Source organism: Vulpes vulpes, chromosome 14, assembly GCF_048418805.1.
Source record: "Vulpes vulpes isolate BD-2025 chromosome 14, VulVul3, whole genome shotgun sequence".
Lineage (NCBI taxonomy): Eukaryota > Metazoa > Chordata > Mammalia > Carnivora > Canidae > Vulpes > Vulpes vulpes.
Window position 1 is genome coordinate 36,200,843 of NC_132793.1, and position 15,545 is coordinate 36,216,387.

The window sequence follows — 15,545 nt, forward strand, 5'->3', positions numbered from 1 at the left end:
GGGGTTTAACTTAGTAATTTATTTTTTCTCTCCATCTGCAGTAATACTGTATGCCAGTTGGGTTATGATCCAATAGGAGAGAGATCAATTTAAGGGAAACCACAGTACAGAAAACATTTAAGAACAACATTCTTTCTTTCTACTAAATTTTAATTTTTAAAATTTACTTTGGGTTTTGTTCAGTTAATAAATAGAAGAAAAGTAATAATAAAGGAAAACCAAGCAACATTTTGTTTTTCCATATACCTTTGTGGAATCCTGAAATTAGAAGAAACCTTGAAGGGCCATTCTGCTGGTCTTGACTTTCCATCAATATTTGCTCAGTTGAATTAAAGCTGTATTCAATATGAGGAATAGACAGAAGATATACAAAGAGATTTAAGCTCTCTCAATAATCTGGTATTTGTCTTTTCATTTATCCATCCATCCATCCATCCATCCATCCATCCATCCATCTTCCCCATTAGGAAGTTCTTTATATCATGTGTTATCCATGCCCATTGCTTTACAGTGAATGAAGAGGAAAAATTTTGTTGTATTACAAGAAGTAGTGTGAATTAGATTATTTATGTCATTTCTCTCTGATGAGGGTTTATGTCTGAGTATATCCGCTAGATAATTTCTATTTCTGATAATTTCAGATAATTTCTAACCTTTTAATCTAAGGTTGTATTTTTTTAAAGAAAAATATATTTTGACATGGGTGAATAATTTTACATACATACACACATTTTTATATGTTTACAAACACTTTCTTACATATATACAAGCTATCTCTAGAGATTACTCAAGACACCTTGGTTTTCAGAAAAAAGGGTAATTGGGTAGTTGGGACCCAATTGGCAGGAAGTCAATTTTCATGAACTTTTATGCTTATTTTTAATGCTTTTAGAATTTTTAACAAAGGATCAGGTTATCTGTTCGAAAAAGAATGCTTTGAAAGCTACCCTGGCCAGTTATTCTCCATCTTATTACCTGGCAATATTTTCTTTATGAAAATAAAGAAATAAAGAAAATATCTCCATCTGAAATTCTTTATCTTTTGTTTACTTCTCTAATGTCCTTCCTAGACTGTAGACCCTTTGAGAGCAGTGACTGTGTCTGTATTGCTGACTGTCCTAGTGCCAGCACCTAGAGCTGTGTAGAATTAAGCATTCAACTACCCATGGGTTGAATGGTAAGGCAGTGTGGGGGTAGATTGCATGTGGTATGGACAAAGAGCTTCTGTAGCAAAGATAGAGTGCCCTCAGAGCATGTGCAGGGTTTTTCAGACAGTAGGAATCATAATTCCATAATCTTTGAACCCTCCAATAAATCCAGCCTTTTATTGTCACCATTATCACAAGATGCAATGGGAGAAAACCTAGTAATCAGCAAACAAAAATGAACTTGCCACCTTGCCATTTAATGTGTAGTTTCCTGTTGGTGTTATATATTCAGAGGTGCAGCATAGTTTATAAAAGAAAAAATCAGAAATAGTTCAAGTGTTTGTCAACAGGTACATGGTTGGTAAAATGTTAGAATACCATAAAGATACTATGATGAAGAAGGGAGACAATTATAAATTTATTTGAAAAGATGACCAAGAGATATAAAGTGAAGAAAGCAAGTTACAAAATAATTTGTGTAATATGATTTTTTTTAAAGTTATGTGTAAGAAAAAGGAAAAACATTAGGGAATATTTGCCATGTTGTTGGCAATAGTTGTTTCTGGGGGCCAATGAGAAAAAAGAATTTCATCTTTTATGTTCCATATGTATATAATGTTTGAATGTTATTAATATTCATAAATTTCCCATTTATGAAATTAGGAAGAATAAGTGAATCTACAATTGTATATAGCTCTGTGTATAAATATCTAAGTTCCTGACATGGGAATCTTAAAGTAAGAAATACACATAACTTGGATACAGAGTTCATGAAAGGGTAAGTGATGGGCAACTAAGGTCTGGAATCTGAAAAGCAAGGATGCCAGTCAGGATTCATGAAGTTTGACTCTTAGAAACTGGAAGAGTATATTCATTTGACATTGGTTCTCCAAAGAGAAACCATACATAGCTGAAGGCAGGGGAAGAGAAGGAAGGTTTTCAGAATATGAGAGCCCTAAAGTTACATTTCAATCATATAAATTTCAATAATATTAAAATAAATATCCAAGGACTAAAGTGGCTCGGGAATGGGGCTAAGGAGCCATGTCCATATACCACCCTCTATAAACACCTGCTGTCTTTGTTATTATGTCCTGCTCTTGTTTTCTTAATTTTTCCTGATGCAGCTGAGATAACAAGACAGGGTGGTCCAGGGATGGGAGTGGAGACACCTGGATTCTAGTTCTTCCTCTCCTCTGGACATGCCCTGGAACTTTGGGTTGTCCACAATCTTTCTTATGTCCTCAGTTTCCCATTCCCAGCAAGGTACTGCCCCTGCTTGACCAAGTTCTCATGGTCTCAGATTGAGGATGTATATAAAATGGGATTTGGATTTTTCTTAGACAAATGGTTTCTATAAAAGTGTGTGTATGTGTGTGTACATGTATATCTATTTAATCTCAAATTCTCTTTTTTTCTGGCATTCTATCTAGAACTTCTGTATATTTTCCCCTTTGCATCTTCACTCTGATGGTCATCGTGCATCATCAACATTGGAGGAGGATGTAGAAGCTATCTGCTTCAAGACAGCAGTTTCCAAATGAAACCCAGAGATGACCGAATGACTTGATCTAGGTAGTTCTTCAACTTTAAAGAACACAGGAACTACCTGAAGATCTTGTTAAAATGCCAAGTCCTTTGTTATAGGTGAGGGGTGAGCCTGAGATTCTGCATTTCTAACAAGCTCTTAGGTGATGCCAATGCTGCCATTTCACTTTCTACATTGCACATTATACTTGGGGGACCAAGGGTCCAGGATACAGAGCTTCTCCAAGGCAGAGGCTGATCTTGGCCTGATTTCCCTCACTCATTGTCCAGTACTCTTTCCTACAGAGGGTATAATTATTTAGTTGCTGTAAATCCTGAAACTATCACCCTATATGAAAAGTTTTGTGTCAGAATCACTTGGGAGAACTTCTAAAATTTAAAGTGTCTAGGCCTTTCTCCAAGAATTCCCACTTGGTTAATACAGGCCAAGATCTGGGAATTAGTATTTTAGTAAGGCTCCCTGATTATTTTGATTTATTCAACTCATGACCAACTTTTGGAAACCATTGTCTAACTCACTCATTATATAAGTTATAATGTTAACTTATATCTAGTACGATCTGAGTTTTAAACTTTGTTATTTTGTTAGTATGTATTGATTCCCTGGATATTTCTTATCACTTCCTCAACCATTGAGAAGATCAACGTACTGAAGAAAAATCATGTGCATTTATGACTTCAACCCTCAGTAGACAAACACATACAACGTGAACTGTATGGGTGAGCCATTAGCGGTGATGTTTTGGACTTCAAAGGCACTTGGAAAGCCTTTTCTAGAAATGGATTTCCTACCATCATCTTTCTCTGTGCATTTAGATAAACAAATCCTAAATATCATCTTAGAGTTAAGCACACCTAGGCTTTAGTCTAACCACATACATTCCAAAGATTTTCCAAATGTTATCTCATGTTACTTCCGGGTAGATTTTTCTACTTTTTCATAATTTTTATTTATGTATCATTGCCTCTTGTGACAATGAAAAAACTGTGGGATTGGCACTCTCACCATCACTATCCCCATTGCAACCTGGGGAAATCATTCAGAAGTAGCCATCTGATGGAGGGGCCATGTTAGCCAGGGAAGTTGGATATATATTTGGGGAGGGATGTCCATGTTTTGGGTTTTCTCTCCATCATGTATGGCTCTATACTATTGTTTTCCTTGCAGCGCCTGCAACATGGATCCACTAATCTGTCTTCCCACAAACTCAATTCAGAGCATGCCTTTCTGAAGCTTCCCAGAAAGAGCAGTACTTTGTCCTAGCACCTGACCTCCAGCAACAAGAGACTCTTTCATATTTTATCAGCAATTAATTGCAATCATTGCTGCTTTATGACCTGACAAAGGCCTTCATCTATATGGTTCAGTCATTGTTTCCTGCTCTTTGGTGGGGCTCAGTGATCACCTTCCTTCTCCACTGTTCACAGAGGTATTAGCCTAGATGAATTTTCCAACTTGCAATTGGGTGAGGCAGTGTCTGAATCGCGTGAGTTAAGTTTTGACATTTAATAAGACATGAGTTATCTTTGAACAATGTACCCTGCCTCTAGCCTACTGTGGGCAACTGAGAACATGCTTTGCCTGCATAATGACATCTCAGTAATGGAAAGAAAAGATGATTATTCAGAGGCATTGGCATCTAGGGGAAAATTGGGAAAGCATCAGGACTTGGCCTGTTGTCACTTTTATTCTACCTCACTGAAGTCTCACAATAGAACAGATGATGAGTGGATGATGATATGGAAAGTAAAAGTTGGGGCACCAGAGTGATAGGTGGTGGCCTTATTCTCTTTAGCTAATGATGGACTATCTTTTATATCTGTCATATAAAATTATCTGGTGGCACTCAAAGTACAAATAAAAGTATTCAAAACTCAGATGAAACAAGTTTGGATAGTTAAGTCACCTCCAATAACTGCCTTAAGAAAATAGAACTGTCAACATGTTTGAGAAACTAATTTATTGTTCTGGCAAGAAATAGAGACAACGATCCCAGATTCCCAGTACTCTCAGAGTCTGGTTGAGCATTTTGTATACTGTTCTCTAAATACAGTTCTTATTTATTTTATGCAATTTCATCTTGTTTCTCAAATAGACTCTGTATTTATGAAAGGTAAAGAGCAGGTCTTTATGTTTTGATTATTTTCTCTATTGTTTGCACATAGCATGGAACATAGTTCCCAGCATATAATAGAAGAAACTGAGTAAATCTTTGCTACTGTTGACAATAGCTGCATTTAGGAGGCTCAACTATGTGCTAGTTATTAATCTGGATGCTTTACATATTAGCCCATTTAATTCCACCACAACCTCTGAGATGGATATGTTATGTCTCTTTTGAGACTGTGGGAAAGATATTAAAACTTGCATAACGACAAGGGCCCATATCAAAATTTGAACTTGTTTTTAGGTCCTCTTCTCTACACCATATTATACATTGCTGCATTGTTGAAAAGCCTTGTTATGGATCTGAAATGATTCTTCTTTTTTATTTTTATATATTTATTTATTTATTTATTTATTTATTTATTTATTTATTTATACATATTTTTTAAATTGGAGTTCAATTTGCCAACCTATAGCATAACACCCAGTGCTCATCCCATCAAGTGCCCCCTCAGTGCCCATCACCCAGTCACCCCCACCCCCTGCCCACTTCCCTTTCCACCACCCCTTGTTTGTTTCCCAGAGTTAGGAGTCTCTCATATTCTGTCTCCCTCTCTGATATTTCCCACTCATTTTCTCTCCTTTCCCCTTTATTCCTTTTCACTATTTTTTATATTCCCCAAATGAACAAGACCATATAACGTTTGTCCTTCTCGGATTGACTTATTTCACTCAACATAATACCCTCCAGTTCCATCCACATTGAAGTAAATGGTGGGTATTTGTCGTTTCTATTGGCTCAGTACTATTCCATTGTATACATAAACCACATCTTCTTTATCCATTCATCTTTTGATGGACACCAAAGCTCCTTCCACAGTTTGGCTATTGTGGATATTGCTGCTAGAAACATCGGGGTGCAGGTGTCCCGGCGTTTCATTGCATCTGTATCTTTGGGGTAAATCCCCAGCAGGGCAATTGCTGGGTCATAGGGCAGATCTATTTTTAACTCTTTGAGGAACCCCCACACAGTTTCCAGAGTGTCTGCACCAGTTCACATTCCCACCAACAGTGCAAGAGGGTTCCCCTTTCTCGGCATCCTCTCCAACATTTGTGGTTTCCTGCCTTGTTAATTTTCCCAATTCTCACTGGTGTGAGGTGGTATCTCATTGTGGTTTTGATTTGTATTTCCCTGATGGCCAGTGATGCGGAGCATTTTCTCATGTGCTTGTTGGCCATGTCCATGTCTTCCTCTGTGAAATTTCTATTCATGTCTTTTGCCCATTTCATGATTGGATTATTTGTTTCTTTGGTGTTGAGTTTAATAAGTTCTGTATAGATCTTGGATACTAGTCCTTTATCTGATACATCATTTGCAAATATCTTCTCCCATTCTGTAGGTTGTCTTTTAGTTTTGTTGACTGTTTCTTTTGCTGTGCAAAAGCTTCTTATCTTGAAGAAGTCCCAATAGTTCATTTTTGCTTTTGTTTCTCTTGCCTTCCTGGATGTATCTTGCAAGAAGCTACTGTTGAAATGATTCTTCTTAAATTAAAGTAGACCCTGACCATCTAATACTAGCCTCAAACCCTTCTTGACTCAGTGGGTAGATGATGTTATATTGAGAAACATGTAAATTGAGGTCTGGTGTAAGCAAAGAGAGGGTGGTGCATTATGTTGTGATGCTCTTGAATTATTTAAGTGTTTTTGATCATTCTTCCTCAGTTTTGAATTTGGTATTGTCCCATGTGTTTGTCTTTGGATTAGCCAGGATAAAACCTAGTGGCTGATTAAAACCTTGCTTGTCTTTCTCAAAAACAGCCCACCTAGAGGTTAAAAGAAACAAGTTTTGGGAGAAAGGCCCAGGGGATGAGGATCTGCTTACCCTGTGAGTTTAACATAATGGTGGAAATCCATCACTGCTCAAGTATATTTTATCTTGGTGTGAATTAGGTTGAAGGCACCACTTCATTAAGATCTACTTCCATCAGCTGGAAAATTCTTGTGATTTACTGATTTTATTAGAACTTCCTATGCCTTAATATGAATTTTCAACATAGAACTTCTAGTAGCTTCCACTCACCAACTGGAATTGGCATTGGGACAAAACTATCTGCAATCCCTGATTTAGAGTGCTCCCAGCCTCAAATACATCTTTCTTTTCTATTTGTAAAACAAAGCACTAGGGAAAGATGTGCTTCCATTTTGGTTGGGGCATTGGGAATGACCTTTGGTTGTTGGTCTGGTCTCTTATTAAACCCAGCTGGAAACCCAGGGAAAAAAATAAAACCTATCAAGTTAGTTTCTATCCAGTTGGTTCTTCTTTCAACCAGTAAGTGATGTAGTCAGTAAGGTGGGGGAGATAGATTTAGCTTTATCCTGCTACTATTTAGAATGAGATCCTAAAGACTTTTGGTGGGATTAGATCCTCATTTGTTTTACTTGGGTAAATTGAAAATTCTGTATGCCACCTTAAAACCCAGTGGCACCTTTCCTGAATTTTCTGTAAGCCAACAAAGTAAACACAAATGTCTTCACAAGTGGACTAGATATGTGACGGAGACATATGTTTGGGGGGGAAAACATACCAGTTAATGATCTGGAATATTCTAGGATATTTATGGTAGGTTGGTTATAAGAAACTGTCCCAGTTTTCTAACAGTTTCTATACCCATACCATTGGTACTGTGGTCTTGTAGCTCATCCCATCTGGAATGGAATCTATTTCTCTTTTCGTGTAATCTGGCCAGTCCTGTGACTTGCTTTAGCCAATAGAGTAGGCAGAGGAGATGGTATGTCCATTCTGAGCCTAGGCCTCAGAGGACTTTTATGCTTTTGCTTGCTCCCTTCAGCTACTGCCATATAAACAAGCCTGGAATATCCTTCAGTAGGATGTGGCACAGAAACAAGTCATCCCAGCTAAGGGTATCCTAGACCAGCCAGTTTTGAGCCAATCCAGCAGCTACCCTCAAGAACATGAATGAACTTAGCTAAAATCAGTTAAGCTTGACATGAACCCTTAGAGCCATCTAGCTGTTCATCAATAATGATAATTATTGTTTTAAGCTACTAAATTTGGGGTTGGTTTGTTATGCAGCAAATGCCAACTGATACACATTCTGATTTAAAAGATTATTTTGAGGGGGCACCTGGGTAGCTCAGTGGTAGACTGTCTGCCCTTGGCTCAGGTCATGACCCTGGGGGTCCTGGGATTGAGTCCCACATCAGGCTTCCCACAGGGAACCTGCTTCTCCCTCTGCCTATGTCTCTGCATTTCTCTCTGTGTCTTTCATGAGTAAATAAGTAAAATATTCTTTAAAAAAAGGGTTTTTAAAATAGTTTACATAACATACATAGAGCAATGGGCTTGGCATCTAGTAGTTATTTAATAAATATTAGTTCTTGTATTCCTTTCCTTTCCTTTCTCTAAAGAGATGTACTTTCAGATTGGAGCTTATAGGTTCCGGCCAAAAGACATAGCAACTTGGAATTGGTATCACATAGTTATACATGAGTTACCATATTTCACAACAGTCTGTAGATACAGAGTATTCTCTTCCTAGGCTAGATAGATATTGATATTTCTTTCTCACCTTCCTGAATAGCAACCATTGATGTCATCTGCTTCCTGGAGAAGAGAAAAGAAAAAGACTTCAAACATTTAAAAACACACCTCTGAATTACTGGCAAGTAAATGATACTGTTTCTTGTTTTGTTTTGTTTTGTTTTCATGTAGATAAGACTTGTCAAAATATGGAAAACACTCTCGGGAAAATTAAGAATCCTGGGTCTTTGTGACCTTGAGCAAGTAACCAGCTTTTTCTAGGCCTTAGTTTTCTCATTTCTAAGTCAGGAAAGTTTGCCTCTCCATGAATCCTAGCCCTAACCACCCATGACTCTTTTGGTAGCAACATAGTGAAGTTGGGAACATAGATTGACAGCCAGATTACGCACTATGAAAACTGGCCTGATGCTTTCCAGCTATGTGCTATTGGGCATATTACTTATTTTCTCTGTGCCTCAGTTTCCTTATCTGAAAATTGGGCTGCCTCATGCTGTGATTCTGAGGATTACATGATATAATCCACGTAAACTGCTGAGAACAGTGCCTGGCACACAGAAAGAGCTTGACAAATGTTAGCTATTATTTCATTTGGCAGAGAGTCACGTCTTATGCAACTGCACTTTCATGGGATTTAAATGATGAAAGTTCAAATGGTGAACATCAACCCAGTAGATAAAACTGCCACGTTTTGGAAATTCATACACACACACACACACACACACACCCTGAGTCTTAACTGTCCTCAGGCTCTCCATCATTCAAAAGGTTTTTCTCTCACCTAGTTGGGTGTGGTATCTTGTATAAATGAAATTTTCCACTTTAGCTCTGAGTTTATTTCTTTCTCTTTTTTACTGCTACTCTTTGGCAACAAGTAGGGGACAATTTAATGCAGAATCAAGAGGATGGGATGCTAATTCCAGCTCTGCCACTCACTCACTAATTACCCTGTCCCTCCATTTTCTCATATGCAATATGTGGATACTAAAAGTGCCCTCCTCATAGGAATATTGTGTAAACATGATACATTTCGAAAAGTGCCTGGCACATGGTATGCTGTTAGTAAATACTATGGATTGGTATATATTATTATATTCTGCTCCACTGGGATTGTTTTAACACAAGCATTATGAGTCCAAACACTGTCCAGAAGAATATCTTTTGAGATGAATTAGGATGGTAAGTATAAGGATGCTGCTGCTGACCCACCCAGATCTCCTTTGCCAGGCTGGTGTTCCCATATCCCAAGTGCTATGAGCATTGGCTGCTAATGGCTTACAGCTGTCTCCTTCTCTGGAGAATAGCCCTTGGCCAAATGGGAGTTGCCTAGCCTGGAATTGCCTGGGAAATTCAGCAACTCTTTTGCCCCTGGGTGTGGCCCATAGCCAATGACTGACTGATGCAGGGGTACTAAAGGACCCTTTGCCTCTAAAAGGGCAGGGGGCAACTCTGTGGAGCAATCCATGCTGCAGAGCTCCCTGTGGGATCAGACTAAGGATAGACTCCAGCTGAGACCACACCCTAACTCTGCCTATCCTGCTTCCCCTACTCTCTCCTTTCTCAATAAATTACTTCCATGTGAATCTCCATCTTGGGCTCTACTTCTAGACCTCAACTTAAGATAGAAAGGAAGGAGAAAGTGAACTGTGAGCAATTACAAAGATTTTGATACAATTAGACTTTCTGGTGGGGCAAACATCACAGGTGGGTGGAATTTTTATTCTCCAAGTCTTTGCTCAAGAGAAGAGCTTGGAGGGACTGAACAGGAGTGGGAATACAGGACTTTGGGCAATGGCATCTATGAACCAGCAATAATGGTCTGTGCATTATTGATTGAGGTCTGTGCATGGATTGTGCATAGATGTGCATATGAATCTACATGTAGATTTTAATAAGCTGTGTTACTATTATAATGATTAATACCAACTAGCTCTAGAGTCTTCTAGGATCCAAGATAACCTTCATCCTCCTCATCCATGCTGACTTCTTTTGACTATGTGGAAATCCACTTCTGTGTTATGACAGTTGCCTTTTTCCCATATTTAACAGAGAAGATTGTCTGAAGGGCTTTGGGGATGAATTAAAATGCGAAGTGTGAAGTTCCCCATTTATGAAGTGTTGGTGGGGCTGGATCATAGAGCAGGTTCTTCATGATAGGATAATAGTAATTTGTCCCAGAAAGAGATAAGAAATAAAAATCACCTGCAGATTTTGGCTTGGGCTTACATATGCTGAAGAACCAGCCATCCATTTGAATTCAAAGTCCTACTCCATACTGATGTTTCAACAGAGGAGTGAAATACAGAATCTTCCAAGCATTATCTTTTTTTTTTTTGTCCCAAGGAAGGGGACAAAGGATTACCTTTCATTTTTCAGTCATCCATCCATCCATCCTTTCAATTTTCTTTTATTCCAATCTATATTATGACATAAGCATGTCTCTGTAAACTCAATTCAACAAACTAATATTTACTAAAATGAGTTCTCATGTCCCTTTTCCAAAGAATCTTATGAAATTTGCTCATTGCTTCCCATAGTCATACAAGCCTATCTATGGAATAGAGCCTGGTATGGAATAGATCTTGGAGCAAGTTCTAGGATATCAACTAAAGATGATGTTATGTTAATTATAGTACTAGTTTTATATTGAAAGTAGACACAGTTAATTTAATGGAGTCTATAAGTAGCACATGAACTTTAAAGACAAACAAGATTTCAAAGACAAAAGTTGCAATGATGGTGGACTATAATATGGAAGTATAGGTGGAAGTACTGGTGGAAGTATCTGAGAAACACTTATAGGTATGACTTGTAGCAGTTCAGAAGATACTATAAGAAAGATTTCAAAATAACTGTGAAACAGGAAGAAGGAAAAGTGGGGAAAACTGGTGCCATTTTCATACCTATACTGGAAATGCCAATAATTTTCCAAATGTAGATGACTAGCTGCCTGAAAATATCATTTCCCACATTCCCTGAAAAAATGAAGAATTTACCTCACAGAGGCACAGTTTTGATTTGGTATATCTGGTGGGGGACAGACCTAGTGGATCCTACTGGTGGCAGATAAGATATATACCTACTTAAAGCTTACTTCTCAAAATTGATAAATTCTGGGCCCAGTAAAGGAATGGTGGCCCTAGTAACTCTTTGACTAGGAAATAAGAAAATTATGTCATTTCATGAGTGAATTGGTGACTGTTCAGACTTAAGGACTAAGCAGGCTTGACCTGTCCTGAGAGAAGCTTTTCTTCTCAAGGGTTATATATCACTATGATGTTGCTACCACTCTGGAACTGGCAATGAGTGTCCTGTGTTAGACTCAGGAGTTATCCCAGTTCAGTGAAGGAGGCTATATTTCTTCATGTAAGAAAGTAGTGGTGCTTTTGTCCTGCAGATGTGGAAGCCCCTTGAGCCTGAGCACTGCTCTGTATAGACTGTTCTCCTTCTGAAAAGATAAGTGGGAAAATCATACTTTGGGCCAACATTGTTTTTTTTTTTTTTTAATTTTATTTATTTATGATAGGCACACAGTGAGAGAGAGAGAGAAGCAGAGACACAGGCAGAGGGAGAAGCAGGCTCCATGCACCGGGAGCCCGACGTGGGATTCGATCCCGGGTCTCCAGGATCGCGCCCCGGGCCAAAGGCAGGCACCAAACCGCTGCGCCACCCAGGGATCCCTGGGCCAACATTGTTATTTTTGTTCTGGGCAGGGTGAATTTTATTCTGACATCTTGACTTTCCAGGAAAAAGCCATATAGCAAACTTAGGGAGATGAAATTTGGAGTTGATTTTGGAACAAATCAGCAACGTTTTTCATAGGTGACAAGATGCAAAGCATAGACGAAAGTCTAAGAAATACACAAGGAAAGACTGTCTTGTATAAAATCTTGAAAACTCTATGAAGATATCAGCTCCAAAGAGAGATCTTGAGAAGAGAACATGACCTAAAGGATATAACAGGATTTTACTGGAAAATATGTCTCCTCTTAATTTATGGTTCTGCTCTTTGAGAGGCTATATTTAGGTTTCTACATGCTATCGCCTTTTATCTTAGGAAATATTTGGTGGGAAGAGTCTACTCTTTCAGAGCCTGAGGTGAAATGGAGTGGGGTGCACCCTGGGTCTTTGGATCATAATTTCACATCATGCTCCCTTCCAACCCTTTCCCACAAAGCATGAGTGGGTGGCTCAGCCAGAGATACCCAATAAATATTTGCTGATGAACATAATGGAGAGGATACTGGTGGCAACAAGGTGTTTATACCCCACCCTGTTGCCTCTCAGAGGTGGCACCAATGTGATCCTGACCCTGTATCTTTGGAAGATTTTTAGGAACCTCTGTGCCTAGAGGTTCTGCTCATGCTCCATCTTGCACCATGTTGCCTACCTGAGTTCCCTATGTAGTTGCTGTCTTCCAGAGCTCCTCATTTCCAAGAAAAGGAATCATCATTTCTCCTAATAAGCATGTAGCCAGAAGAGGGAATTATCAAGACAAGTTGAAACCACCCAGTAAGAGGACTTGAATAGTGTGCAAAGGATGGTGGGAGAAAGGAAGAAAGGAAAAATTTGTCCAAACAATATTATGTCAGTTCTGGAACTTTCCACTAATCCATAAATGGATTTGTAGCAGCACACATGTCTTACAATCCAAGATCAGAGCCAGACAAAAATACTTGGACTTCATAAATCCAGGAGAGAGTTATGTTTATCAAGGTCTCTCATTGTTTGAAAATTCGACATTTGTCGAGGACATATAGGCCTTTGCCCCCCCACACTTAGGGCAGGTGATTATAGTCTTATGGCAGGTGCTATAACACTGGTGAGTAGATTTTAAAGAAACATTCAATGGGAAAACCCAAGTTCATCCCTCTTCACTTCTACTGCCTTTTATTCCAAACAGGCCTCCTCATCTCTTACTTAGACTGTTATAGAGCTTCCAGATGAGTCCCCTTGCCTCATATCAGATCCACACTTGCCTCAGTCTTCCACATGGCAAGTTAGTTCTTCTAAAACTCATACCTTAAAAACTAATTAAAACTTGGCAAACTTCTTAGTAGGGGGTCTTTAAGTTCTTTCCAACCTAATTTTTTTTTGCCACTATTCTCCCTCAAGTGGCCTTTTCTTATATTTTTAAATATAAATATTTTCTGGAAATATAAATGCAAAAAATGTGTGCTGCTTGATGAATTCCTGTAAAACTTATGTGTGCATGAAATTGGTAACCAGATCATGAGACAGAATGCAATCAATACCCTAAAAGTCCCTCAAGGTTCTTCCCAGTCACCATCTACCAGAGATAACCATTTTCTTGACTCCTAATTCAATAGATGAATTTTTCCATTTATGGCATTTTACTTAGATGGAATCTTAGAGTGTATATTTTACAGTGTCAGTAACATATTTGTTTCATCCATATTGTGCATTTGGTTGCAGTTGTTCATGTTCATCACTATATAATATTCCATTGAAGGGATATTTATTTACCTATCTTACTCTTGATAGACATTTGAGTTGCTTACAACTTTTGGCAATTATGAATTGTATGATTATGAAAAGTTTTCCTAAACAAGACCTAAAATGTGCTCATCATAAAGGGAAAAGTTATAAGTTGGTTATGTTAAGATCCCCTATCTTTCAAAAGACATCATTGAAAGAGAAAAGGGAACCCATCAATTACAAAATATTTGCAATATATATGCTTGGCAGAGGGATTTATATCTTGAATATATAAAGAACTTTTATTTATTAATTAGGAAAAAGCCAAATGATACAATAGTAAAATAGGAAGAAGTCTTGAATAATCACTTCACAAAAAAAAGCATACCCAAATGGTCAGTGGCCCTAAAGGCATGAAGAGGTGTGTAGGCATTACTTTTCAGCTTTACTAATCCCTTCACCTCTCTCTGTTAGACCACACACTTACCTATTTCAAAATATTTGCACAGGCTCTTCTGGCTAGGTGGGGTGCCCTTACCTCCTTTTCCACCTCTTTTTCTTTTAAGGACCAGATAGACAACACCAGTTCCATGCCAGCATTTCCCCTGATTCCATTAGGCAGAATTAATCATCACTTCTTTGGGATCCCAAAATTTGATTTCATGGAGGTTAGCTGTTTAACTAATGTTCCCAGTGCATAGAACTGCACTTGATGCATAATAGATGATGGATACATGTCTTTTGGGATAAATGTCTAACTTTCCCCCTCAAACTTCCAGATAGGATCTAAAACCAGTGAGGTTTATGTGGCAACAAAGCCGTCCTGTGTTGAACATGGGAGTGTTTATTAGCCAATACAAAGGTTACCTCATGGGAAAAAATGCTGGCCTATTTCCCAAATCATAGCTCATCTTTAATGAATACTATCATCACAAGCCTATGGACAAAGACTTAATGCTCCATAGATTGAATTGCATGTTAAGATACATACTAATAAGTAAGTCTGAAAAACAACATTGCCTTCTGCAAAGGTAACTGAAGTGAGTGATTGGAGTCCTGCTGTAGGTCAATAGCATTTATTACAGTATACATGAAGGAGACCAAGAGCAGTATTAACTTGAATTTAAAGTCAAAGAGTTACATCATATAGTGGGGAGAGGGTATGGAGAGGTGTTTTTTTGTGAATCAATCCTTATTGATTCAGGCAACATTTCTGATCAGACCAACTTTCTTTTATCTTAATTTCCAGGAACCTCTCTTTCTCACCTGCCCATGTTTTTTGGGGTTTTAACTTCCTTATTCCTTCCATGTTTCATGCCTTCCAACTAGCTTATTTCTAGCCTCATTGGACTTTTTCAAGTTCAAAGTTTTGTTAGCCAGATGATAAGAAAAAAGCTTTGCTTTGCTTTTCTCTTTATTCCCTCCTTTTCCTTTTTCTTCTTCTTTTTTCAAGGAAATACTTGTCCTTTATGGAACTTTGTGTTGCTGGCTAGATAAACTTAATGCCTTATACATCCTGTGTTCTCAAGAAATATTTATTGAATCAATGGCTTGGCAATTTCTTACTAAAGTGGGGATAGTTGCTGACCCCCTAAACTTCCCAGATATATTAGCATTTTTTTAATGAAATGCTCATTAACTCAAATAAATTTCCAACTGAGGAATGGTAATAAAAATAGATTAAAGAGTTTAGGAAAGTGGATGAGGAAAGAGATTGTGAGGCAGAGAAGGCAACTTTTTCTTA